This window comes from Esox lucius, chromosome 3 (assembly GCF_011004845.1).
Source record: "Esox lucius isolate fEsoLuc1 chromosome 3, fEsoLuc1.pri, whole genome shotgun sequence".
Lineage (NCBI taxonomy): Eukaryota > Metazoa > Chordata > Actinopteri > Esociformes > Esocidae > Esox > Esox lucius.
This window is the reverse complement of record NC_047571.1, coordinates 27,742,272-27,769,753: the sequence shown is the minus strand read 5'-3', so window position 1 is coordinate 27,769,753 and position 27,482 is coordinate 27,742,272. Positions and strand designations below refer to the sequence as shown.

The window sequence follows — 27,482 nt, the reverse complement described above, 5'->3', positions numbered from 1 at the left end:
TCATATTCACATCTGGTGACCACCATAAACCTGTACGTAGTGTCATTATTTACAATACACTGAAATAAACCAGAAGAGCAGTGGGAGAGATATCAGTTTATTCTCCATCTTTTTTTACTGCTGGTCTTGATTCAGACATGTCATGCCAACTGTGTCAGGGCAGCCGTCATTTGGCGTAATGAGGGCTAACCGGCTGGTTCAAGGACAGAACCAAGTTTGTTCACCCTTCTCAACAGGGGGGATTCGATCTTGCAACCTTTCGTTTCCTTGCCTAACCGCTGAATCTCCAATACTGCCCCAAGATTGTTTACCATTCATCATCCCTCCATCATTTACCATTCATCATCCCTCCATCATTTACCCTTCGTCATCCCTCCTTCATTCGTATTATGTTCTCTCTCTTCCGCCCGCCGTCCATCTCTCTCCCCCATCCTCTCTCCCCCCACTCCCTTCCTCCTTCCCTCTCTGCAGAGGCAGTAAACCAGCAGCACTAACAGCCTATAACTGTAAATTGGTACAAATTACAACGTGCTGCCAACAAAACGGCCCAGGCAATTTGCAGCACTATAATCAATGAAAGCCCGATGAGCAGAAAAGTCTGCCATGCACACACCCACCCACACACACACAGACAGGCAGACAGAGACATGTTCATTGTACAACAAACGTATCTTGTGCTCTTTTCATTGGTCAATGTGGTGACAGTAGAGAGACGTACATGGTTAAGCTGCAAAGCACCCTGGGAGGATGTTATGTAGAGAGGTTGAGGAAGGGTAACGTGAATACAGGAGCTCTTATGTTGCCGGATCAATTCCTTCCCTTTTTTCCAGAACAGACCTTTAAACGGACAACATTTCATCGACAGGTCCAACTCCTTAGTCCCTGGAATGGCCAGAGACTGATGCCCGGTCACAGACTGACACGCTCCTGATACACAGTCATGCTATAAAGCACTTTCAGAGGAGTGTAATCAATCCCTTCAGCCCTTACACAAAATCAATGCCTCACATGCACGCACGCACGCACGCACACACTACCAGAGAGAGAATGAAATGCTAGACAGACATCTTGATTTGCATAATCATTTCCATAGCTTTGAATTAACACCGTCATGTTCAAGAAATATTGCGCAGGATTGTAGTCGTCAATAGCGGTAATATTGAGCGAGATTTGCACACTCGGCGCGGAAACTTGATTGAGTTCCAACAGCAATGTCTTTACACTTACAAAACTCAGATAGGCCTCTGTTGAATATGTCATCTTAAGCTATTGACTGCAAGTTTACACGAAAAATTATCTAGCAGCCAGAGTTCAATCTGTAGTCGAATATGCAGTGACATGGCCAGTAATGACCGCGAATATGCAGTGTTATGGACAATAATGACCGCGAATATGCAGTGTTATGGACAATAATGACCGTGGGTATGCCGTGAAACGGACAATAATGACTATGGGTATTCAGTAACATGGCCAGTAATGACCGTGGATATGCAGTGACATGGCCAGTAATGACCGTGGATATGCAGTGACATGGCCAGTAACGACAGCGGATATGCAGTGACATGGCCAGTAACGACAGCGGATATGCAGTGACATGGCCAGTAACGACCTTGGATAGGCAGTGACATGGCCAGTAACGACCATGGATAGGCAGTGACATGGCCAGTAACGACCATGGATAGGCAGTGACATGGCCAGTAACGACCATGGATATGCAGTGACATGGCCAGTAATAACCACGGATATGCAGTGATATGGCCAGTAATGACAGCAGATATGCAAAGACATGGCCATAATGCCAATGGATATGCAGTGGACGGTAATAACAGTGGATACGCAAAGACATGGTCAAAATGACAGTGGCTATGCAGGGACATGGCCATAATGACAATGGATATGCCGTGACATGGTCACTGCACTTCCTATGTTTCACTGTTCTGTTGTTCAAACAAGCACAAACAGAACGTCTCTACTTTCCTCTACAGGACCATGGAGAAAAAAGAAAATCACCACTCACATGTATACACTCATACATAACAACCTTTCTGCCGCTTTCAGATCACCATATCCCACCATAAAAGAAAAGGGAGAGAGAGAGTGGGATAGAGTGAAAACTTTCCAAAAGATGGATGGAGAGTGAGAACAGGAGGGAGAGAAAACAAGAAAGAGATGTGAGCAAACGAGCGATAAGTCAAGTGAGAGGTCAGCAGCTGACAAAAAAAAGTAAGCACTTATCTTACCATCCAATCAGCACAGCTCAGCCAACCCCCTGCCCCTCCCCTCCAACACCCGGCCCCTCCCCTCCAACACCCGGCCCCTCCCCTCCAACACCCGGCCCCTCCCCTCCAACCTAAACATGACACTTGATAGAAACCTATAGCTTTGGCACAAACCATATTACCTAAATATGTGTAGAGGGGCAAAGTTCAGATTATCACTGGCACTGAATTCCCTTTTGGACCTTATCAAATGTGAAGCACTATACCATAAATACCCGAATGGGATGGTTCAGGAATTAAACTAAAACCATTTATTTGCATGGTTTTGTGTGTATACCAAAAACAAATGACAGATGTTATCATAGAATCCCATACAATTTCCATTCATTTCAAAATTCTGGTAACTTTGGTAAATTACTGGCAGCTCCCAGAATGGCTAATAGGAGAATTCCCACCACACCCGGAGTGCCGAGAAGAGCATCCCGACCAGTTGGGGCCTCCAGCCCATTAAGGGAATTCAAGACTATTGGAAAAGACAAGAGAGGAGACAGAAAATGCAGGGTCTGGGAGAGAGTTGGCAAGCCACAAATGTTGGACGAAGGATACAGACAGACATGCAAAGACAGACAGGGCACCCACGCAAAGACAGACAGGGCACCCACGCAGAGACAGACAGGGCACCCACGCAGAGACAGACAGGGCACCCACGCAGAGACAGACAGGGCACCCACGCAGCTAATTCTGTCATATAGAAACACAATTAATCTGTTCAGGTACTGTCCAATGGCGGCAGATTTCTGGATTCATGTTCACCGCTGGTTACAGGAGCATGGCATATCTTTTCAGATGGACACACAGACAATATGATCAAGAAGGTGATCAAGAAAATAAATGGCCAATCACTGAAAAAGATTCTAATTCTTTTGGGTAAAACATATAATTCAATTCAAATTCAGAATACCTTGTGAAAACATAATAAGACAGAGAGGGTTATTGCATATGGAAGGAAAAACTCAACAGTATACTATAAAAGACGTTTAAATCTCCGGATTTTGGAGGGACGGAGTTAAAACAATCGAAATCGAAATTGTTAATCGTGTATGCAGACAGGCGCGCACACACGCACGCAGACGCACGCACGCAGACGCACGCACGCAGACGCACGCACGCAGACGCACGCACGCAGACGCACGCACGCAGACGCACGCAGACGCACGCAGACGCACGCAGACGCACGCAGACGCACGCAGACGCACGCAGACGCACGCACGCACTTAAACCAGGGTTTCCCAAACATCTCGTTGATCCACACAGATATTTCAAATGTTTGTTTCAACCCTAAAAAGGCACAGCCGCTGAATGATCATTTGACCATCTGGTTCAGATTGAAAACAAAAAAGGAGAAACATCTGAAGGGGTCTGAAGACATGTTTGGTAAAGGTAGTGGAACTGTCCTCTGTGTTGTTCATATTCCAAAGCCAATAAAATATAATCAGAAACATGAATAAATAGAAAGTGATAAAAGCTCTCCCTCTCTCCTTTGTGGAAAGAAGTCAGTTGTGTCCTCCTTCCCTCCTCCCCTTATTTTCCTCCTCTCCCACTCTCCACCCTAGAAGCTACGCGGTCCGACCACTACTCCTCCTAGTTTCCGTGGCTTCCTTTTCTCGGACGCTCTTGTTTTAAGCACAGAGTGAGGGGATGTGTGTGTGTGTGTGTGTGTGTGTTGGGGGGGGGGGTCTATGGATGTGGGGGGAAGCAATCCCATCTGATCTCATCAAGCAGTGTTACCGACAGCGACCAGGCAGATGGGCAGCTGATGGGACACGCCCATTTACTTTTCTCCACCCACATCTGAGCCCAACCAACACAGTCTCCCAAACACACACACACACACACACACAAGCACAGCACACACTTTTACAAGGAATATAAATGCACACGTCTGTAGATTTATTAATACCATCTATAAACAGCTTTATGCACACAGCGTATTACACATACAGACAGACAGATTATCCTGACTTGACTCTTCTGGCTCTTTCCTGTCATATCAGAAATCAGCGCACACGACAGACAGACAGTTCCACACACACAAGCATGTGGAAACACGCACGCCAAAATGCGACACACTCGGAAACACGTCCACAACCTCTCACACAAACACCCAGGAACGGAAACCCACACAGACACACACCAATCCAGCAGCAACACAGACGGTTTACCCGCGGTTACTTCCTGCTTCCTGGTCCACGCTAACTAGTCAGGAGCTGAATAGAAACTACATGGTGAGTGTGGATGGATCCCTGATCAACATTGACAGGAGACAGGAGACACTGAATACAGGAGGAATTTACCTGAGCCGACTTTCATGCAGCAAACACACCACAAATTCAAACACACACACACACACACAAGTTTGTATGGTTATTTAATGGGGACCAGAAAATAGAAATTGCATGCTCCCTTGCCCTAATCTTAACCCTAAACCTAACCCTTACCCTAACCCTAATCTAAACTTAACCTTAACCTCAATAAAGTAACATTTATGCCTACATTTTACCTAGCTGTAATGCCTGACCTTAACCCTAAACTTAACCAACAACGCCTGGACCTTAAAGAAACCCCAATTCTAACTCTAAAATTAACTGTAAGTTTGACCCTAAACCTAAAGGTCCCCATGAGTATAGTTAGACCTAAAACACACACACAAACACACCGCGTCCCTTCTGAGCCTGTGGTGTAAATTGCCTCCTGGTTTTCCGCTCTAGGGGATTTTAACACTTGGGGAGCCACATGAGGTCCAGGGACTTGGGGAGGCGTGTGTGTTTGCGAGGGGTTAAGCTTCAAGACAAAGATGCCCCCGTTCTCCCCATATAAAGAATAGGGGCCAGGGGACCCCCAAGTGAGCAGATTACTGACAATAGTGGGGCCAGAGGGGGAAGTGTGTGTGTGTGTGTGTGTGTGTGTGTGTGTGTGTGTGTGTGTGTGTAGCATCTCTCCTGCCAACACACATCGTAGACAATCCACCCAACTGTTCACACAAGGCCCAAGGGAATGAGAGAGAGGAGGCAGGGCGGAGGGGAGGTGGATAAAGACAAAGCAGGGAATCTAGAACCATGAGGCTGAAGGTAGAGGAGGAGGTAAAAGAGGGGGTTGAGGAGGACATGGTGAAGGGAGAGGGTATAGGAGGAGGTGTAGAAGGGGAGGGTAGAGGAGGGATACTGACGTGGCAGCCTTTACAGTGACCCTGGACAGATGGGGAACCAACAGAAAGAGAAAAGCATTGGTTTATAGAGGGAGCTGGTGAAAGGGATGAGGAGGGAGCTGGTGAAAGGGATGAGGAGGGAGCTGGTGAAAGGGATGAGGAGAGAGCTGGTGAAAGGGATGAGGAGGGAGCTGGTGAAAGGGATGAGGAGAGAGCTGGTGAAAGGGATGAGGAGAGAGCTGGTGAAAGGGATGAGGAGAGAGCTGGTGAAAGGGATGAGGAGAGAGCTGGTGAAAGGGATGAGGAGAGAGCTGGTGAAAGGGATGAGGAGAGAGGGGCAGACCCATCCGCTGCCGCAGTGCCGGACAATCAGCCCTCCTCCTACACGCAGGGATGTCCCACCCACTGGCCTGTCCTCTAGTTGAGTCCCTGTGTAACCATGAGAGGCCAGGGACCCACCCTCTGCATCACCAGAATGGGTTCTCTTGCTTAGAAATTGTTAATAGAACTTAACTGGCCAAGCCCGGTGCTCTGTGGTACGCCACAGTCCACCGGACGGCATTACGGATGCCTCCGCTAAAGACACGACAGACCAGGGGCAGGGGGACACACCCACCAGAGGCAGGGGGACACACCCACCAGAGGCAGGGGGACACACCCACCAGAGGCAGGGGGACACACCCACCAGAGGCAAGGGGACACACCCACCAGAGGCAAGGGGACACACCCACCAGAGGCAAGGGGACACACAGAAAGACAGCCCATTCTGAGTATAGTGGGTAAGCATTAATCCAGCAAAGGTTTACAATCAATGCTGTTAAGTGGAGTGGGACACTGCCGAGTTGAAGAGGCCACAAGAAGAACACTGTTTCCTTTCCAACTCCTTTTTCATGACTGGATTTGCTAAACGCCTGTGTCCTCGACTGCAGCTAACCAGCGAGAGGCTGTGAGGAGGGGGAACATGGACAGAATTAGAGGTGGGAATTACCAAGGACCTCAAAATACCACGTTATCACAGTGCTTCAGTGCCGAGGCTTTATGAGATGTGATTTAGTCTTCCAATACAGTCCTTCACCACTGGGGAAAATAGTGACTACAGTTACGAATGTTCTGGAAATCAGTTTTTATAGCCAATGTGTAGGATATGGTCCAACCCGGCCGCTTTCTTATCAGTCACAGAACGGCTGACCAGTGGTCACTCCCTAACATTGCTATTAATATTGCTATAAAAACAGTGGCGCAACAACACAAGATTGTATCTAGTCCCAATGAAAGTCAGTTTTAAAAAAGTATTAAATTTAATCAATGTAAAGCTACGTTTGGTGCAGCAAGTTGTAAAGATCAGTGAAACGAACTGTCAGTCGCTTTATTACAATCCCTCCATTTCCTCACGTCCCGTCTCAGGCAGTTTCTCTTTCCTCCAGTTCCCCTCACCCTCCCTAAACATCTCCCCCGCTACCCTTCCCCCAACTCCCCGGTAGAACAGACCCCCCAGACCCTCACTCAAGACTGAAAGCCATGAAGGGGTTCATGAGGGGGGTAAAAGGTTGGAGGTCACAGTTAAGTCTGATTGACGACCTCCCCAAGGTGCATCTCTCTTTCCATACCATCTCCCCGGCACCCCCGGTATGTGCCGGTCTGTCGGTCCCTGGTGACCCCTCCCCGCCACCGGGTCCCCCCCACCTGGCTATCCCACAGCACCACTAAATCATTCACACGTGCGTGCAGACACACACACACACACACACACACACACACGCGCGCGCACGCACGCACGCACGCACAGGGATATGACTCTTTGTTACACAGACATCCAAACCGGGCAGGAGTTGCTCCTTCTGCCAGTTGTCACAGTGTGAACGTGCAGTTGTGAATAGAAAAAAAAAAAAAAACGGACATTGTGATGTCACTGGCTATTGCGCCAGACTAGAGGACAAATTGCTTTCATGGGCACAGGTTTCCTGAGAATAAGCTACTCATTAAACAAATGTAAATTCTCTGGAGAAGTCAGTCAATCAGTCAAGGGTTATTTTTCTACAGAGGTATTCGAAAAAACCCTCTGTGTTGTGGTAAGAAAATGCATTTGCAAATGGAAGTTGATTAACCGATTAAACCACTAATCTGTATTTTGAACTAACACCTGTACAAAGCCTTCACCACAACATACTAAACTGTTGACTTCCAAAATCCTACTAGCCAGGCACAACACATTAACCATACTATCCAGCCGAGTCATCACATTATAATCTTATCTGGTCCCCAGTATAGGATTCCATCTGTCAGTCTCTGTCTCTCTCACAGTCTCTCACAGTCTCTCACAGTCTCTCACAGTCTCTCACAGTCTCTCACAGTCTCTCACAGTCTCTCACAGTCTCTCACAGTCTCTCACAGTCTCTCTCTCTCAAAGTATTGTAGGGCCTCTAAGTTACCATCTCTCTCTTCTTGAATAAATATTTCAATTGTATATATTTTCTTATGAATTAACACATGGCTATCTCTGTCCTCTTCCATTTTCAATGCTACAATAGTAATTTTTGTCATAATCTGTAAAATGTTACATTTAATTACGAAAACACTGGAGACTGGAGAGAGAATTATAGTTTTTTTTTCCAGTCTTTGAGGGATCATAACTAGGTAGCTAGTAATAAGATTGTTCTCTCTCATTCTCTCCATGGTAATTTGTTTTTGTCTCAAACGGGGGGAAATAATCTCGGTAGATTGCAGGATTGTACATCCATCTGATGTTGGAAGACAATTTGCAAAGGTGGATAAGAAATGTTCATGACCTGATGCTGTCAGACATTTATAACTTTGCCAGCATGTTCCTTAGAACTCTCCTGTTAGTTGCATGCAGTTTTACGATGTTATGTCATTTATTTTGGGATTTATGATCATTTCAAACTATAAAATGTAGGTAGCACAGAGGCCCTATCAGATGGTCCAGAAATACAGATAATTTTATTAACACTTCATCTGTTGTGGGAATTGATTAACTTATTATAGAAATGAATAGATACAATCCATAGTCATTACAAACAACTGTAGATATTGGTTATTATGAAAAATATAGTGAAAATAAAAACATTTTGGAAAATAGGGCATCTGGAGACCACGTTGTTTTCCAAAATTACCAATACCCATGTCTAAACTGTGTTTTCTCTAAATTAGGTTTAATGTTTGGTGTAGAATTTGTTTTTATACACAATGTAAAGTGTGAATGAAAGTTACCTTTTTTGTCCGATAATCATCCGTTTACATCCCATTTAGGGCGTCTTTGAGACCTCTCTAAATTCTAACCCTAACTCTATTTCACAAAAAGATCTAAAAAGATATCTTAACTCTATTTTTCCCGCTGATTTAGAACATGCTATGACAGTGTAAAAGTGTAAATGTAAACAACATAACTTTAATGTTCTCAAATAATCATACCTTTACAACCCAATAGGGCCTCTAGGAGACCTCTCTTAACGCACACCATAAATGTCCCTACATGCACAAAGCAGACAATGCAGCAAAAACAACAATAGGTAACATTTCCAACCTGGTAATCTATTTACTAGACACTTGTATCTACAATATATTACAATATGAGTCAATATTACTATGGAATTTTGACTCATATTACCCTTGAAATTGTTCAATTCATTCATATTGAACAACCCCTGACCTCTGTGGAAAATATGAAAGCTTAACAGTTGAGACTGGTGCTTTGAATATGTCAACAGTGGGCTATGTCTGAAGAAATGGGTGAAGTGGCTAAGCTAAAATGTCATTAAATAGTTATCAAGATGTATATACAATGTTGACTAGCTGAGACCGCACTAAACATGCAACCATACCAAAATAACAATAGGTAACAGTTTGGAACTTTTAAATTGTCAACTACACAGTTGTATCTATAGGTTGTAACAAGATGAGACAATTTTACAGTGAAATTCTTCAGTTATTGATCCTGCAATTTACCCTTTTAAATGCACAATTTATCGTTACGGAACGACCCCTGACCTCTTTGAAAAATATGAAAGCTTTTCAATTGAGACTTGTGCTTTGGATATGTCAACTGGGGGCTAAGTCTGAAGGAGTAGCTGAAGTAGCTTGCCTGTATCTTTATCTAAGGCCAAGATATGGCCAAAAATCTACAAACTTATTGTCAAAATCGTCCCATAGGGAATTTTTACTGTTTGTGACCGCACTAAACATGCATCCATACCAAAATAACAACAGGTAACATTTTGGGAGGATTAAATCTAACAACTCCACACTATTTTCTGTAGGTTGGAACCAGATCAGACAATTCTACTGTGGAATTCTTTAGTTATTGATCCTGAAAATTAACCCGCAAAGAATTCCACAGTAGAATTGTCTGATCTGGCTCCAACCTACAGATAACAGGGTGAAGTTGCTTGATTTAATCCTCCCAAAATGTTACCTATGGTTATTTTGGTATGGTTGCACCTTTAGTGGGAATTTGACAATTTTATAGAGTTTTGGCCATATCTTGGCCTTAGATAAAGATACAGGCAAGCTACTTCAGCAACTCCTTCAAGACTAGGTGACATATTCTAAGCAATAGTCTCAACTCCCAAGCTTTCATATATTACACAAGGGTCAGGGGTCATTCCATAACAATTAATTAAATGCTTTGCGGGTACATTTTCAGGATCTATAACTAAAGATGATGAGATGAGATATAACTAAAGAATTCCTCCGTAATATTGTCTGATCTGGTTCTAACCTATAGATATTAATATGATGTTGCTGGATTTTATACTCCCATATAACGAATTTGTAGATTTGTTACATGATCTTGGGTATTGAACTGGTTAAAGGTAAGCTACTTTTGCCATTACTTCCAAATTTTCAATTGATGTTTTTTGCAGCATTGCCAGTTTTTTGTAGTCAGGGTTATTTATGGTACTGGCCCTATTGGAATGATAAGACATGGTTCTAACAGCAAAGAAGGTGTTTTTGTCCTCTCCACTCACCACAATACCATCTCATAGAATGTTCTAAAATGTCTATTAACATCAATTTATTTTGTGAATTAGGTTAATAGAGTCAGAGTTTTTGTTTATTTGTATTGCAAATGCCCCGTCAGTCTCTCCCCCCCCCCCCCACCGTCTCTCTCTCTCCCCCACCGTCTCTCTCTCTCCTCTCTCCCCCACCGTCTCTCTCTCTCCTCTCTCCCCCACCGTCTCTCTCTCTCCTCTCTCCCCCACCCTCTCTCCCCCACCCTCTCCCCCACCGTCTCTCTCCCCCCATCTCCCCCCCCCCCTCGTCTCGCTCCCCCCTCTCCCCCACCGTCTCTCTCCCCCCTCTCCCCCACCGTCTCTCTCCCCCCTCTCCCCCACAGTCTCTCTCCCCCTCTCCCCCACAGTCTCTCTCTCCCCGTCAGTCCCTCGCCCCGTCAGTCTCACCCCTTCTCTGAAATATTCAGGATCTGGTCCTATGGTTACCAGTTTGGACAGTAGACAGGGACATGGTGCTATCAAGCTTCACCCTAGATTCGCCAGTTTCTTACTGTCTGTGTGTGTGTGTGTGTGTGTGTTATGCACTCGTGTGTGTAAATTCCCACTCTACACTGCCCCAGTTACATTATTTACCTGATTTATTGGGGCCTACACCAATAATGAAAGGGCAGCGTACAACACCACACAAGAGAACTAGGGTCCAGCACACTTTGGATGACCTAGTTTCTGTGTTGTGCCTTCATAAGCTGTCTATTGAAAGAAGATTTAGTTGCACCCCAACACTTTAAGGGGGGGGGGGGATTCACATGGTCAAAACACCTCCAAAAACAGTTCTTCACATCTGATCTCACCTACTCCCAAAGTGACCTCACCCCATCTCAGACATCACCACAAATTATAATCCCAATGAAAATGTGTTTGCGCCGTGTTACAACAGGCCAGAATCGGTCGTCACACTTGTTCTGCTTCGTGGAACGTCCTATATGGAAGGAGACATCAAACAGATGATCACGTGACTGTTACTCCCTTCTAAGGATCCATGGGAGAATTCCAAGCAGTGGTCAGAATGCAGAGCACTGATGGTTTAAATTCTCTAACTATAAAACAGGAACCAGATTTACAACTGGGGACACCAGGAAAACGCAATTAACTGGCAGGAGAGAAAACAAAACCTCCTCCCGCTCCTCAGTTTTACAATTGAGAACAACTACTCTGACCATTCTTTGTTTTGGTAATTTTACACTACCGACTCTAAGAGACGGCAAACCAAACTCGGCAAGGCCGGCCTGCTCATAATGCGTGAGCCAGCAAAGTTTGGTTCAGCACAATAGTGTGAAAGGTTTGTGGACTGGAGACAAATATCCCAGAATCAGGTTACTGGAGCACAGGGCCAACAGCTTTTATATCATAATAATCACCAGGGAAACGATCAGCAAAACTGGCCCAAAAAACTGACACATACAATTTACTCACACACAAGTTTCTGACCGTGGGTGAGAAGGCATGGTCGCCAAAAACCCCAAATGTCTTGTGAGTCCAAATAAACAGCAATGTAGTACTTGTTGGTTATTCAGAAAGCAAGGTTTCCGATCTGTGGGCACGCATATTAGTTCACAGTGATGAGTCTCAGCTGGAATCCGCCCTCCCCAAAATCATCTCCGTCTTTCAACGCTACACTGTCTTTTTTTAACAATATTAAAAAAGCTACAGAAATACTCAAAGGAGGGGAACTGTCCAGCTCCCGAAACAAAACCAAGAACAAAGAAATGGAGGTAGTTGAGTGAGAAACCAGAGTACTCTGAACTGTTGGCTTGAAGCTGCAGCCAGCGCTCCTGGAAGAAGTTGCCCTCCAGCGTAGCCAAGATCTGGGATCCGCTTACCCTCCCTGAATCCTGAATAAAAACCTGAACTGACCTTGGATTTGTGTCTAGAGGCAAATTCATTTCAACGTGAAAGGCTAACTATTGATTGGATAGACTGTTATCCGCCTAATACACTGCAAGTAAGGTTTGATGGTTTTGTTTTGGGCGATGGTCTGGAAAGACATTAGAACATTCATCTATATATACGTCCCAGAGACAGCCAGAGGTTCCTGGCTGGGATTCATTTGAACGAGGCCCAGAGCAAGAGAACAGGAAAGAATCATGAGGAGAGAAATTCAGGGGCACTAAATAATTAATGGCTTTATCTTGCTCCAAATCTTTGAGGCGGTAGCATGTGTACATTAGGGTGAACACATATTGGCCGGAGACAGGACGCTGTTCAGTTACACCCTCAACAGATAACTTTAGTGTTTGTTGTAGGCTTATGTGGAGTGGTAGACTAAAACACAGAAACGTACACACACCTTTTGTCTGTGAAGAGAACCTCTTTCATGAGATTGAATATTTTTACACAAACACTGAACTGCCTCAAGGAGGCTTTCAAATGTAAATTCTTCACGCTTGTATGCACGTGGACACACACACACACACACAGTGAGATTGAGAGTCAACGCTGATACACTTAGCACCGTGCGGTGCAGGCCTTGCCAGTCCAGAAGGACAGATTGAGCTCCGCTAGCTGGCTGGCGGTTTCTCAATTTCCTGAAGACCAGGGTGGGCCGGGGAGGTAAATAAGACACTTTACCAGGGGATGATAGGGAAGGACTCACACACACACACAAACACAACCTCTCTCCCTCAGACACACACCTCTCTCCCTCTCACACAGACACAAACACACCCCTCTCTCTTTCACACACAAATACACCTAGATGTTTAGATGGGGAAACTAAAGTTGACTGCCCTTAAAAAAAGTGAGTTTTTACTAATCCTAACCTGAATAACCTAAATACTGCGGCACACAGCAGCAATCGTAAACCTGAGAAGTGTACAAGTCAGTGTGAACGCGACAATCGCTAGTCAGAACTAAAGGTTAATTCCTCTCGCGTCTGAGCACAAACCAAGTGCCTATATGGGCCGAACCCTAATATTTATGCTCAAACCTAACCTAGCCCTAATGCTTAACCCTTAACTTAGGTTAAACACACACACACACACACACACGTTTGTATGGCTATACTCATCGGGACCAGAAAATTTAAATTGCATGCTCCCTTGTCCTAATCTTAACCCTAAACCTAACCCTTACCCTAACCTAAACTTAAGCCTAACATTTATGCCTACATTTTACCTAGATGTAATGCCTAACCTTAACCCTAAACTTAACCAACAATGCCTGGACCTTAAAGAAACCCCAATTCCAACTCTAAAATGATTTGTAAGTTTGACCCTAAACCTAAACCCTGAGCAGGAAACTGACTGTTGCCTCATGGAGACCGGCAAAATGAGTCAATTCTTTTCTGGGTGTTACTATACTCATGAGTATAGTTAGACCTAAAAAAACACACACACAGACACACAGAATTAGTTGTTATCAAGGATCTAAGCTCACGCTTGTCTCTAATGATCAAGTAACCATTAAAAATCCAATCTGGAACTTTGACAGTATCAGCAATAGATCACTGCTTTTGAGAAATTGCATAAAAGGCTCCTCGTTCCAATTAGGGTCACACAGAAATCCATCTTAAAGCTACAGCTCCCCAAAGCAATGGCTAACACTCCATTAAAGTGAGGGGAAACCAATATTAGGAAACAAAAACAAAAACAAAAAAACTGTTGTACGTTCAACGTTAAGAGCAAACCGATGAGATCTGGGACAGAATAAATGAAGGTTCAAATTTTAAGACCCCCACGAACCCTGAAAGAAAGGCTTCCATGACAACCCCAGAGAGGCATTGCATACTGCAGAAGGTATCCCACACCAAGGGAGAAGGAAGTGTGGATAGTAGACTAAATATAGAACAGTAATGAGCCGGGCTTCTAGCATCTACAAAACGTCTCCACCCTCCATCCCATCTTCTCCACCTCTTCCTCTGCTCCATCCCATCTTCTCCACCTCTTCCTCTGCTCCATCCCATCTTCTCCACCTCTTCCTCTGCTCCATCCCATCTTCTCCCCCTCTTCCTCTGCTCCATCCCATCTTCTCCCCCTCTTCCTCTGCTCCATCCCATCTTCTCCCCCTCTTCCTCGGCGCCATCCCATCTTCTCCACCTCTTCCTCGGCACCATCCCATCTTCTCCACCTCTTCCTCGGCACCATCCCATCTTCTCCACCTCTTCCTCTGCTCCATCCCATCTTCTCCACCTCTTCCTCTGCTCCATCCCATCTTCTCCACCTCTTCCTCTGCTCCATCCCATCTTCACTGCAGTTTTTCCACTTATCCCACATTTACAACCATGAATTGGCCGCAAACACCATTCCACCCACTGCTACATTTCCCATAAGGCACCAAGCCTGATGGCCACCATATCAATGAGCAGTGCAAGTTCTGATGGTCTCCTTATTGAGGAGTTCATCACTGACCTGTTTGAAGACCTGAGGCACCAGGGACTGGGCCACAACTGAGTAAATGGCAAGGTGAAATCTAGCTGGAGATTAACTGAGGACTGAGGTTAAGAACTGCCACTGAAGGGCAGAGATACATCATGGATAGATGTGTTATATCCCTTCTACTGTATTTCTACCAAAACAACGATGAATGTACGATGTCTGTTCTATTTTCAAATACAGATAAAAGGGACTCCTTCCTGATTCGAGAAACCTTGACGTTTAGAATCTTCTGCCTGTTTAGCTAAATAAATTCCAAAGCAATTAGCCTACATTTTATTCCAAACATAAACTACAGTACAATGTTTGCCACCAGGGATGTTTGGAGAGAAGACAGCAGATCTAGTTCACACCATTCTATACACAACTCGGCACCACCAAAGCCACCAGTGCCATTTCCGTATGCTCCCAGCCTCAGCCTCCCCGAGGATTAAGTGGCTCTGGTAATCTCAGAGATTAGGAAGACTTGGGGATTTGGGCAGTGGCCCAACGGAGCGGTCTCAAAGCTCCCAGAGACTCGGCGACTCGACCGAATGAAATGAGAGCAGTTAGTAATTGTGGCGCAAAGGTCAGAGATCTGCAGGCTAGTCCATAACCTCACGGTACCATCTCACAACCTCATAGTACCGGGGGGATGTAGCAGCCCTTCTCCACCTACGATCTGTGTCTTCCATGTCTATTTCCATTTCTCAGGAGAACCGTTACATCCAACGGCCATTGGCAACACTTCGCTTAATCCCCTCTTCCATTGAAAGCCTCAGCCGTATTAACTCACGCACTCCTTAACTAGGCCTCCGACAATGGCCATGTGTATCTCTGATCTCTCTGAAGCTTTCACTCTCCTAATTTAATTTCGAAGGCGCTTCATTGGCACGCGTTTGAAAATTGCATTATTTCGCGTAACAGATAATGGGTCTTTTCGTTTTATTCGTCTGGTTTTATTCTACTGCGAGCCTGTGTAATTTGTGGGTTACATAGGTCTAATGTGGTCCTACTTTTGGCGACAACTCAACAGACTGTGCTTACTGATTGTGCTTACTGATTCTGTGCTTACTGATGCATATTTTCTTGCGATTCTGGGTCAGTCACACTGGTCAGATACTCTGCCCTCCCTCCATTTCGGGCAGGTTAGCCTTCTTAATCTTGTACGCCTGTGATTTGATCTAGTTGTTCCCTCTCCAAATGAGGTCATGTACATATTGCCAGGGCATATCAGAGTAACGTAACATTAACTCACAATGCAATGTCAATAAAGCAAAAACCCTAATCAGTCGAACAATCATCAACAACCACCATCTCTTTCACTCGCTCGGTTTCTCTCGCTCCACATCTTTGTCAGGCAGTTCCATGACCTCTCCCTCTTCCCAGCAGCAGTGATCACCCAGCAGATAAAGGTGACCCTGCTTGGCTGATATTGATAGGTGTCCTTCCTGAATTAGTCAGAGACACACAGTGTAAGACGATATTCTATACAAACAAGGTCTAAAAACAAGGTTTTCAAGGGTGTGTGTGTGTGTGTGTGTGTGTGTGTGTGTGTGTGTGTGTGTGTGTGTGTGTGTGTGTGCTTTCAAGTGGCAGCTACTAAAGCAGCACCAGCAGCCATTGTAAACCCCATTTAGCAAAAGTACAGTTTTAAGCGACTATGAAAAAAAACCATGTCTTTCCAGATGGTTTGTATAGAGCGGAAATAACTGTCAGTGCGTGTGGATGTTCTCACTCCCAACACCCCTTTAATCTGACAGCCCATAACAACACAGTTCAAACCCATCCTCCTATGCCTCTATTTTTATTTTTTTGAAAGACCAGTGCTTAGTGGTAAGGGACTTTAACAGATTTATATATCACTTTCTGTGTCTTACTCTCGTGCTCCCTTTCCTCTGGATCTTCAAATATTACGGTCTGACCTACATCCCTTTCCCTAACGAAACCAGAAAATGAATTAATGATTAAATTAGGAGAGGGGTGGGGCGGCCTCCATATTCTCTGAACCCGGTGCCCTTTCTTGCAATAACTGTCTGGGTGGCAGGATACAACTGAGGACATTCCATCATTCACATATCGTTCCATCCTATATTAATGGCCATATCGTTCCATCCTATATTAATGGCCATATCGTTCCATCCAACATTAATGGCCATATCGTCCCATCCTATATTAATATCCATATCATAACACCACTTTTCTCCACAAAACTGGGCTGTCCGCGACCGCTAACACAAAGCAATACCTCCCTAGTTGCTTAGCCCTGATTGTCGACTGCAATCTGAAGACGTGTAACTGTGACAGAGTGCACATTGCATAGACTCCGGAATACCCAAACTACCAGTCTACGTTGATTTCCAAAACTGTTCAGGTGTGACACAAGGGGCTGGTGTATAGGACCGTGTCTCCCCACATAGCGGTCGCAAGCACGTCCCCCTGAACTCGATCCACAACAAGGCCTGGCATATTAGGTAGAAGAGAAAAATCTGAGACCAGTCCAGTGCCGCTGGTACCAAGGAAGGGGCGTCTTCTCCAGTGTCCAGGGCCGCTGGTACCAAGGAAGGGGTGTCTTCTCCAGTGTCCAGGGCCGCTGGTACCAAGGAAGGGGTGTCTTCTCCAGTGTCCAGGGCCGCTGGTACCAAGGAAGTGGCGTCTTCTCCAATGTCCAGGGCCGCTGGTACCAAGGAAGGGGTATCTTCTCCAGTGTCCAATGCCGCTGGTACCAAGGAGTGGTGTCGTCAACGTAGGTGGAGATATTCCACCATGGTTGACAGAAGCGTCAGAGTACACAGGAGTCAGCCACGCTGCTGCTTCAACGGCAGTCAGCGGTTCAGTTTGCGCAGTAAAGCGTTCATTCGAGGTCATGTTCATTTGTGTAACGTTGTTTTTCCGTTTGTTCCACCCTGGTAATCTTTCATCTCTGCAGCCACTGGGAACTTTGTCCTCTCCAGGTCAAATCGGAGAGAGGGGCTCTGGCCATCTCTGTGACTAACCACCGTCACTGGTTAACCGGTGAAACAGACGGGTCAGTCTGGTGGCAGTGTAGTAAACCCGTTCCACGAGATACCCCAACAACCCCATCTTCAGCTCAGTCCTGCCTTCGGTTTGTCCTCCATAGAGCACCACATGAGTCACTTCCAGCCGTTAAAAAAATAATAATAAAGTGTGTAAAAGAGCAACGGTTTTTGATAATGTGTCGCCCTCTGTCAATCGCATACTCCTGTCCTAGGTTTGGTGGTCGATAGCTAGGACAGGGTTAATGTCACTCCATAGGCAGCATGCCTAAGGATGAGAGAGAGAATGAAGAGAGCTGAGCACCATGAGTTTCAAGACCAGTGTGTCATATTTGAAGTGCTACATTTTATAATGTGCGTTTCTACTTTGCTTTTTACAGGAAAAACAAGCTGAGACCCAGGGTCTGTTATTTAATAGTGTCCAGTATTACAACAGCATTAATCAAAACACAAGACAGGAGTTGCATTTCGTTGCATGGTAGAGTTGGGATAAACCTGCTGGCTACCGGAGCACATGGATTTTGTTTAGAGTCGCATAGTGCTGGCCAGCTGTTCCCTTTTGGGACCAACATTTATACCCATAAACCATACATTCATTCCCATTAACAATACATTTATTCCCATTAAACAATCCCCCCCCCCATACCCCAATATAACCCTCAGCGTAGTTTTTTTTAATTATAACTGCAGACATGACAGTTTTACTCATGTATTGCACTCCATTTGATTGCACTCATTGAATTGTTTTATATTTGGTTGCACTCACACGTTTCGCGTTGTAATGCATTCCCCCGTAAACCCCTCTTGCACACGTTCTCCACTCCTTCCTTTAATCTCTCTCGCTTTCCCAGGTGAGACAGGGTTTTGGGTCCCAAACGAATCACAAGCCCTGTCTTCTGACGGCTGCGTCCTGACGCACACTTTAATAGGAGCACTGTTTTTCCTCACACACACACGCGAGTACTATGGAGTTCCATTACCCATTGGAATGTGTGTGTGTTAGCTGTGGACAAATGTAGGCTAACACCCGTGGACAGATTATTACTGTGTTATGATGGTTGGTGGGAAGCCAAGACATACAGACGGTCCAGTCTCTGTGACGTCCAGGTCTACTCACCAAATACTGGTGCGCTTGTGTTTCCAGGTCGTATGAAACTCCTTCCTGTGGGCTTACAGTGACTCCTGTCAATTCAGTGACCCAAAATAACCTACGCCCACACACACACACATTCAGTCTCCCAGACAAACACAGACGCACTCGTTCCTCCGAACCCCAGCCAATGAACAACCCAGGGTGATCATATCTTCGTTCCTCTTCTCGCCAAAACGCTGCGCCTTTAGCCTTCTCGATCTGGTCAGCACCTCCTAAACATCCTTATCCCCTCAGTCTGATGGACGTTTCCATTTTAACATGTACCAGGTCACAGACTCGGGGTCACCCCATCCCTATCCTCTCTTAACTGGTTCCCAGAACACAATTCAAGGTTCCATTAATGGTGACAAGATGTCCAGACGCAGCGAAAAGCAAAGCATCCGACAAAACATCACACCACATCTCTCACACCTGCAGCAGGTTAACCTCTGGATCTACTCAACGAGACCCTGCTTGAACACTGACACAAGGGTCAATATTGCGGAATGCGGTGTGTTTGGATTTTCTCAGACATAACAGGACCCACACAGTCGATAGAAAGGAACACGTCTGCCCGGACGCACCTAGAAGCACTTGCCAAAGACTAGTCGAGTCTCTACTGGGCAATGGTTTTTGGACGATGTGCGTTTGCAACACAATGATCCGAAACACACTAGAATGGTGGAGAAGCGCCCCAAAATGGTGGAGCTCTGCACAGCAAAGGAAAGCAGGAGACCAGTTGTGAGGAATGCAAAAAAAAGAGAGAGTGCAGATGCTATTTAATTTAATTGAGAACCAGCAACACTTGCTTGGTTAGCAGAATTTCTGTAGCATGTTTGACTGCAGTTAAAATAAGTAAATCAACCAGGGGAGTTAAGGTGGTGAGAATACCCTTCCACAGGAAAGGCCTAAGCTGCTATGGTTAACATGTTGAAGATTGAATTAATTCAGTATTGATTTCCTACTAAGCTCAATATTTTGTTATTGAATTCTATTTTCCTAATTTCACATTCTTGGCTTGGAGACCTTTCCCAGCTGTTTGGACGCATGCAGCCTGGATAAAGGAAAAAGCCTTGCTGAATGTTTTGATGCCTCTCAGCCCATGTAGCTGGGACACAGGATGCCGTGTTTCGATAACACATTTAATGTCATTACTAAATAACAAATAAACAAAATTACAATACAACCATTATTTATATTGTCTACACACCAAGGACTAGCATTTGGTGGGAACTCACTAATCCCCTCTTTTCCCCTCAATAACCACTGCAGACCTGCCATAAGTCTGCACTCCACAGGCATTCAGACCCAAACATTCAGGACTAAAACCATCTGCAAAACCAAGGAAAATGTATTCAAACGGATCTGTGAAACAACAATTTCTAGAACTTGGGGAAAATTCCCTACCAGGTGAACGGACTGCAGTCAAGGACATTAGGAAAAACATCAGGCGTCCAAACCTATCCCAAATACTGGATGACATCACCGCATAACTTCATCACAAGACAGGACAGATAAGTCTGCATCAGACCACACCGTACAAAATGAATACTCACACTCCAGACATGGCAAACCACATTCTCCCGCCTGCTCTCAAGGCCTACTAAGTAACCCCCAGCCAGACAGTGAATCACCACTGCACAAGAAACTAGGGTGGTGGAAACCTTGGATGTCTGTCATCTAAATGCAAATGAGAACTGGCGTTGTCCCTCTGCTCGCCTTAAAGAGAGATCGTCATTCTCTGGGAACGGGGAGAAAGTTGAGATGAAATGAGATGAGGTGGGGGCACCTTCCAAAGACAGCAGTTTAGTCTAGCAGACACTCATGCAATATTACAGGCGTGCCGATTTTGTGCTCCTGATCAGTGTTTTTTTGTTCAGTTAGCACATTATGTAGACCATGATTTCAACTATCCTATTTCAGAAGTTTGGTTATTGACAGTGATGACACCCAAGTGTTAGAACATTTCTATTAATAATCGCCCCATTTGGCAAAAATACATTCTAATTCAGCATTTTATGCATATTGTGCAGCCGTAGAAATGCCTGACCTTTAATCCTGAGTTTGAACTCAAGAGTTGACCAAGGGTAATCTGGCTAACTCCTCTATCGGTCATCTTAGCCTAATCCTTCGGTTGCTCTATGCCTATCTTTTGATCTGTAAAAATCTATGTGAAGCTGAAAGAATAAAAAATAAAAAATGAAATGTCAAATTATTTTCTGATCTTGACACATGTTGGTCCATAAGCATAAATGTAGCGGTCCACCCCAAATCATCGGCCATGTTGTTTTGGGACTCTGAAGATGTCTCCACGGAACAAATTCTGTCTGTAGACGCGGCACATCGTGTGTGACGATAGGTCGTTCAGTGCCAGAGGAGTGTTTCAAATGTCTTCACGAAATTTCAAATGTCGGAAAATCCATCATGACGCCCCCTATGGCTGCCTGAAGCAAGTGCGTCTCGTCGTGAGGAGAGGGAGCTATGTAGCAAAGCTCATGACTTCAGGTCAAACAGGGGTGAGAAAAATACTCGCAGTTGGCATTTTCAATCACGTGTTATATTGCCAACATCCAGCCAATCAGGGACATTTTATGAGAGCCATCATTCTCATTTTAATGAAAGTCAGGCCAGTGGTGTCAGATGTGTGTAATGTTGTTCAACACCAAATCCAGACGGTGCCGCACCAGAACACCCGGCCACAACAACCCAACCACACAGTGGCTTTACCAGGAACCCATTTGGAAGGCCCTCCGATTGACCTATTCTAGGGCATAACGATTAACTGAGACGGGAATCAGATGTTCTTGCTCTGTAATACATCAAACACGATGGAACAGCTACGGGTCCTTGGGGGGGGGCGGAAGTTTGAAAACCACTGACATAGTTATGACTATCTTTATAGGGCTTCAGTCCAGTAATAGGATGGATGGCAGTCGGCCTACAGGGCTATTAATTGAGTGCAATCTGTCAACGCAGCCAGAAGAATGACCGTGTGAAGCAAGGTGAAACAGTAAAAGAGAGATGGTGAGACTAAATAAAAAGGTAGAGAGAATACAGCAGAGAGGAAAGAGCAATTGCAGAAGTGGGGGGAGGAAAAAAGGCAGAGAGAGCATGACGAGGGAAGAAAACGCAAAAGAGCAACATGAGATAAATGAGCGCAGCGAATGAAGGGAACGGATGCTACAGGCAATCTACCCGGGAGGCACGAGAGAGACGCGGATAAAATATTGTTGTGGAGTTGTACTGGCACAGTGAGGATGGGGAAGGGAGGGAGGGAGGTCCAGAAGGAAGTTGTGGTTTGATAGATTGGTTGAGAAGAAATAGGAGTCTTAAATAGAAACAGAATAAAAGAATAAGATCGAAAGGGGAAGCAGAGGGGGTTGAGGCAGGGAGAGGAAGACCAAAAAAAAAAAAGGGGGGGGAATGATGGAATGAAAGGAGAGAAGAAAATATGAATGAGAGAGAGAGAGACAGACAGACAGACACATACTTGCATTGGCAGTGTAAACAAATGTTACCCGACCCAAAAGACCCCTAAAATGAACACCGAATTGGGAGAGAAAGACTGACTGTGTTTCTTTAGAGACATGGTCATTGTTTTAAAAATACCACAGAGGGAAAGGTCAGAGGCAATAGAGAAAAGGGAGACAGACAGAGAGAGAAAGACAAAGAAAGAGAGACCAGGGGTGCCTCGAGTCTCCCACAGTGACTAGCTGGGCAAATCCAGCAGACAGATAAATTACCCCCTGTCACTATGGTGCTGTATCCCTCCCCCCCAGACCCTTCAACGGGGCATCTATCAACACACACACGCACGCACGCACACGCAGCGAATTAGTCAAATTAAAAGGGCTGTACGTGTGGCACCTGGCACCCTCCCTGTGGACCTCTAGTGCCCAGCTGTTCAAAGCCTACACCCTTCCTGACCAATGACGGCCTGGCAGCCAGCTGTGACAACCTAGGACCCCAAATGAGGACTTTGACAGTGCAGTCTTCTTCCATTTCTAGACATATGAACGAAATAGGCGGGTTCATGTTGTTGCGGAGAAACTAATATACTAGAAAAAAAATGCATTTTGTAATTGTATACTTTTCTTTGTGATCACCGATATAGTGACGGGTGAACGCAACAATCACTTTAACAGCAACGGACAATTCTCTCTGACTAATAATCTAGTTACTATTATGGAAGAGAAAGAAAAGTATTATCAGATCCTTATTTAAAGACAATAGTATCCATTGCCATCGTAATCTGTGATGGTTCATGTCCTGTACATAAAATATCAGAGACACAAACAGTAAGCTTGTCTCGCCATCTTCTGACCAGTTGGCCATTAAAACGTGATAGCATGTTCTTACGTGAGATTAAGTAATACCGCAAATGCTAGACGTCTGAACAATGAAAAAACAAACGCCAAATATGAATCACAGCTGGCCAGCCGACTTGAATGGAACGAAACATTGCGAAACTCAAAATTCGTCGCCCTAAGAGTCCCCCTAACAGCTTCAAAAACCAAGGACTATTCAACAAAATATTTCGTCAACATTCTGTTGCGATATTTCTGGGAAGTTACAGAGCACATTTAAATGAACTTTTAGAAACATTAACGTTTTTTCACTCTAACCAAATACAACTTCTGTGTATTCATAAGTGTATGAAAAGACGCCAAATCTAAAACATTCCATCTGGAATTGTGTGCTGAATGTATCCATGCAGCTCGCGCTTTCCATTTGTAAGCTATGTAAACATTGTAACAGTACTCACCGTCGAGAAGTGAATATGTCGACTCCACGGGGAACTCGCAAGGTTGTTACGCGTACATATGAAACGTTTGATATTGATACAATTGTATCGATAAAATTCTAAGCAATTTAACACCGCCGCGTCGTTTCTTTGTTACTTTAGAATCGCTCCAGCAGCCGACGCGAAAGCGATGTGATATCCATTCACTTGTCTAGAACGCTGTGATTGGTAGAATCGACCACAACACACGAGTCAGAGTGACGCCATTGGCTGTAGGTTGTTTCATCTGTCCTAGTGTCTGCCCTTTTCGTACACGCTTCTGTGGACTGTTATAGGTTTAAATGTTGCTGCGTTATTTATTTTTTTGGTATATAAAACACATTAGCTACAAAACGTTTGTAATTCTACGTACAACACACCATCTCCAATGACACATGCTATGAAATCGTGTGTTGGATATTGGTAAAAGTAAAAAATCTGAGAATTACCATTCATGCGAAATATATGGCTACGAATAAATTAAATCCATGGCTATACATTTCTTTTAAGTGTTTGAATTTAAATTGGTGAGTTACTTAAAAGAGATATGACAGAAGCCTAAGGATCTTTTGTGGTATGTTGGATGAATGCCCATCTCTCATGTTTGAAAACTTACCTACTCATTCATGCACACCGCTGTCGCTTAAATTAATGTCTGGTCGCCTTCGCCTTTGCTGACATCTGGTGGCAAAATGGAACCCATACTCAGACGAATAAGTCCACCGCCTTTACGAACAGAGTCCCCATAAAACGGTTTTACAGAATAAACTTTCTTAGGATGTGCCTCTATATATTAAGACGAATAACACTATGAAGGGAAATACAAACAAGCAAGCAATGTGAGTTGCAATCTGTTTTTTATTGATTTTTGTAAAACTGTGGTCTTATAATGATACATAGCTGGCACAATGAACATTAATTTCACCAGAATAAATCAAACAAATAGAAAAAAGGGGACTATCAAACTACATTTGATATACTGGCTGATGCAAGAGCAGAAATAATAAAATAACATTCAAAATAGGTGTTCACTAAAATGTTTAGACGTGATAATCCAGTTTTTCGTTCACACATTGTAACAGATTCTACCTGTTAGTAATCACATTTTTACTTACGGTATTGATAAATCAAGGTTTCAAAGAACCAATTATGTTTCCTGCTAAAACATGGACATGAATGAGTAAGCATCTTTTCTTTATCCCAGATATAATTGGACAGCATTACATCAACGTGAAGCTGAAATCAACACAGAGTTACAACAGAGCTGAGCAGTATATTTCAAGTATCATACCATAAATTAAATAATTTGTCTACTTTCCCAAACTGTACTATGGCTGTACAACATGTGGACAATTCTATGCAGACTAGAGGTATATTCATTCCACCAAACATTATCTGGCTGCTAAACATTTCAAGTAGGCAGACTAGCATTCAATGCGAAAATTATTGAGGTAGGTCCCTCCTGTGCCTTGTACTTTACAAACTGACGTTATTTGTCCAATAAAAACTCTCCAACTTAATGTTTGGTTGAATGAAGTGGAACCACCAAGATGGCATCCCTAACCCAGAATAGATTAGTCACAGAGGTATTGCAACCCAACCAGTACCAAATCAAGTCTGTCTGAGGAAAAGATAAGTCATGAATGTGTTTTGTTTCCAATACAACCATAGAGCAGTCTTGAGTTGAACTGGACTGACACTGACCTCTTAGAAAGCAGCATGGTAAAGTCACTAGAATGTTTTCACATAAGGTCCTCTTTGGAGTGAACTCCATGGTAAAAAAAGCAAACATTATTTTAATTTTCACACCTCTTGCCTTTAAATAGAATTCTGCGATTTTGCTAGTTGACATAACGTTTGCTAGTTGGTCAGAGTCCTCTTTGCATGAACGTTACCAGATTTAGGTATTTCCCCAAAGTTTACCAAATATAGTCTTGGTATTAGCACAGTTCCCAACAAGTCACATCAAACAGTTTTAGTGAAAAGCTAAGGATAAAGGCAAAAAAAAAAACAGCATTTTGGAACCTAATAGATTTTGTTAAAATATTTTTAAAAACTTTTTTTTAACAGATACTCAGTCTAGCAACCTTTCAGTTACTAGTCAGATAATGTAAAGTTTGGGCTACCGGCCACTCCAAACAAACATACCACAACCAAAATAAAATGTACCAGTATTATTGGAAATAGGGAAAAAAGCAAAGTTGTAACTGCAGTTGTCCAAGAACTAGATTTTTTTTGGCAGGGGCTATTTTTCAATATTACATTGGCTGGGTCAGTGTTTCTTGGTCCTGGGGACCCCAAGGGGTGCACGTTTATGTTTTGGCCCTAGCACTCACAACCAATCATCAAGTCTTTAATTTAAATCAGCTGTGTGAGTCCTAGGGCAAAAACTAAAATGTGCACCCCTTGGGGTCCCCATGACCAAGATTGAGAAACACTGGGATAGGTCTTGAACCATGTCATTAGGGACTCCCAGACATTAAAAAATGTGTTGTAACCCTGAACAGGCTTGACTCACTAATCAAGGGCTAAGTGAATAACGGACTAGTATAATCAGGTGTGCTGGAGGAATTGTTCCCTACAAAGGGAACTGGATCAAGGACTGTAAGCAAAATCAAACATAGACCACATCTAGAGATGGGAGTCCTTGTGGTTCCCTGCTAGGGCTCTTGTGTTGGGCCTGAGTGACACTGAATGTTGACACTGCACAAAAATGTAAGTCAACAACATCAAGTTCACAAGAATTGGCAGAAAGAGACCAGGTGTGAAATCATCCTAACAATGTTTCGTTTATAGAGAAGTCCTACACACTACCACGAAACATCACATTTGTTCACCGTATTCTAGCTGTTCAGGTCACAGTATAACAATCAGGGCAACAAAACAGTAACGCAAACAGCCAGGCTAGTGTTTGGGAGACGGACTCCAGTATATTCACAGTACAATTGTTACACAGTATGCCAGAGGATAAGAAAAGTCTCTTGAACTTGGATTGACTAAATGAGCAACTATTGACCGAGGCCGTGATTCAGAGCTAATATGTAGAGAACAATATTTTACAAGCATTAAATTAACTCAAATCATAATTCTCTGTAGCCTATGCACTGCCAGCAAATCTTCAGTCCAGAATAAAGTATCAGTTTGTATGGTTCAGGGTGACTTGAATGTCAAAACAAAACCATAACATATTGACTCCATTCATTTCTTACAGAAATGCCATATTGATAATTTTTTTAGAGACCTGATAGGATGTCGTAGCCTACACTGTAAAATTAGATATAGACAGCTGAATGACTGAACATTTATGTAAACATCAGATCTACGGGGAATTTACACAAAACCCAACTGTGAAGAATGGGCTAATTTTATGAATGCCAGAAAACAAAAGACTATCTTTCAGCACAAAGGCCTGCACATTGTAAAACAAAATACATTTAAAAAATATAAAAACTTTAAAATAGAGCAAACTAAAAATGTCAACAGGTCGCAACAGGTCCAAAGATTGTATAATTGTACAAACACAGTATGCAGTCACACAGGTCATCTGTAACCGCAACCTACAAAATACGACATGGACCAAAGCAAAAGACAATGGATATACATACACATGTATTATATACACACACACACGACCATCCTTCACAATACTTAGTACTCTGGTCTGTACAATATCTGCAATGGGAACCGCTGAGCAAAATACATCTTTGCTTTTGCATATACAGTTATACTACTCTTATAATACAAGAT

At 43.9% G+C, this 27,482-nt stretch overlaps 1 protein-coding gene across 1 annotated transcript in view; it reads right to left on the bottom strand.

Moving 5' to 3' along the window:
* LOC105021148 (SPRY domain-containing SOCS box protein 4) overlaps window positions 1-23,910 on the bottom strand; it is a 75,099-nt gene extending 51,189 nt beyond the window's left edge. Inside the window, exon 1 of the mRNA XM_010888627.5 lies at window positions 23,718-23,910. The gene's annotated coding sequence lies outside the window, so the exon portion shown is untranslated. The remainder of the gene's footprint in view (window positions 1-23,717) is intronic.
* Window positions 23,911-27,482: the final 3,572 nt, after the last annotated feature.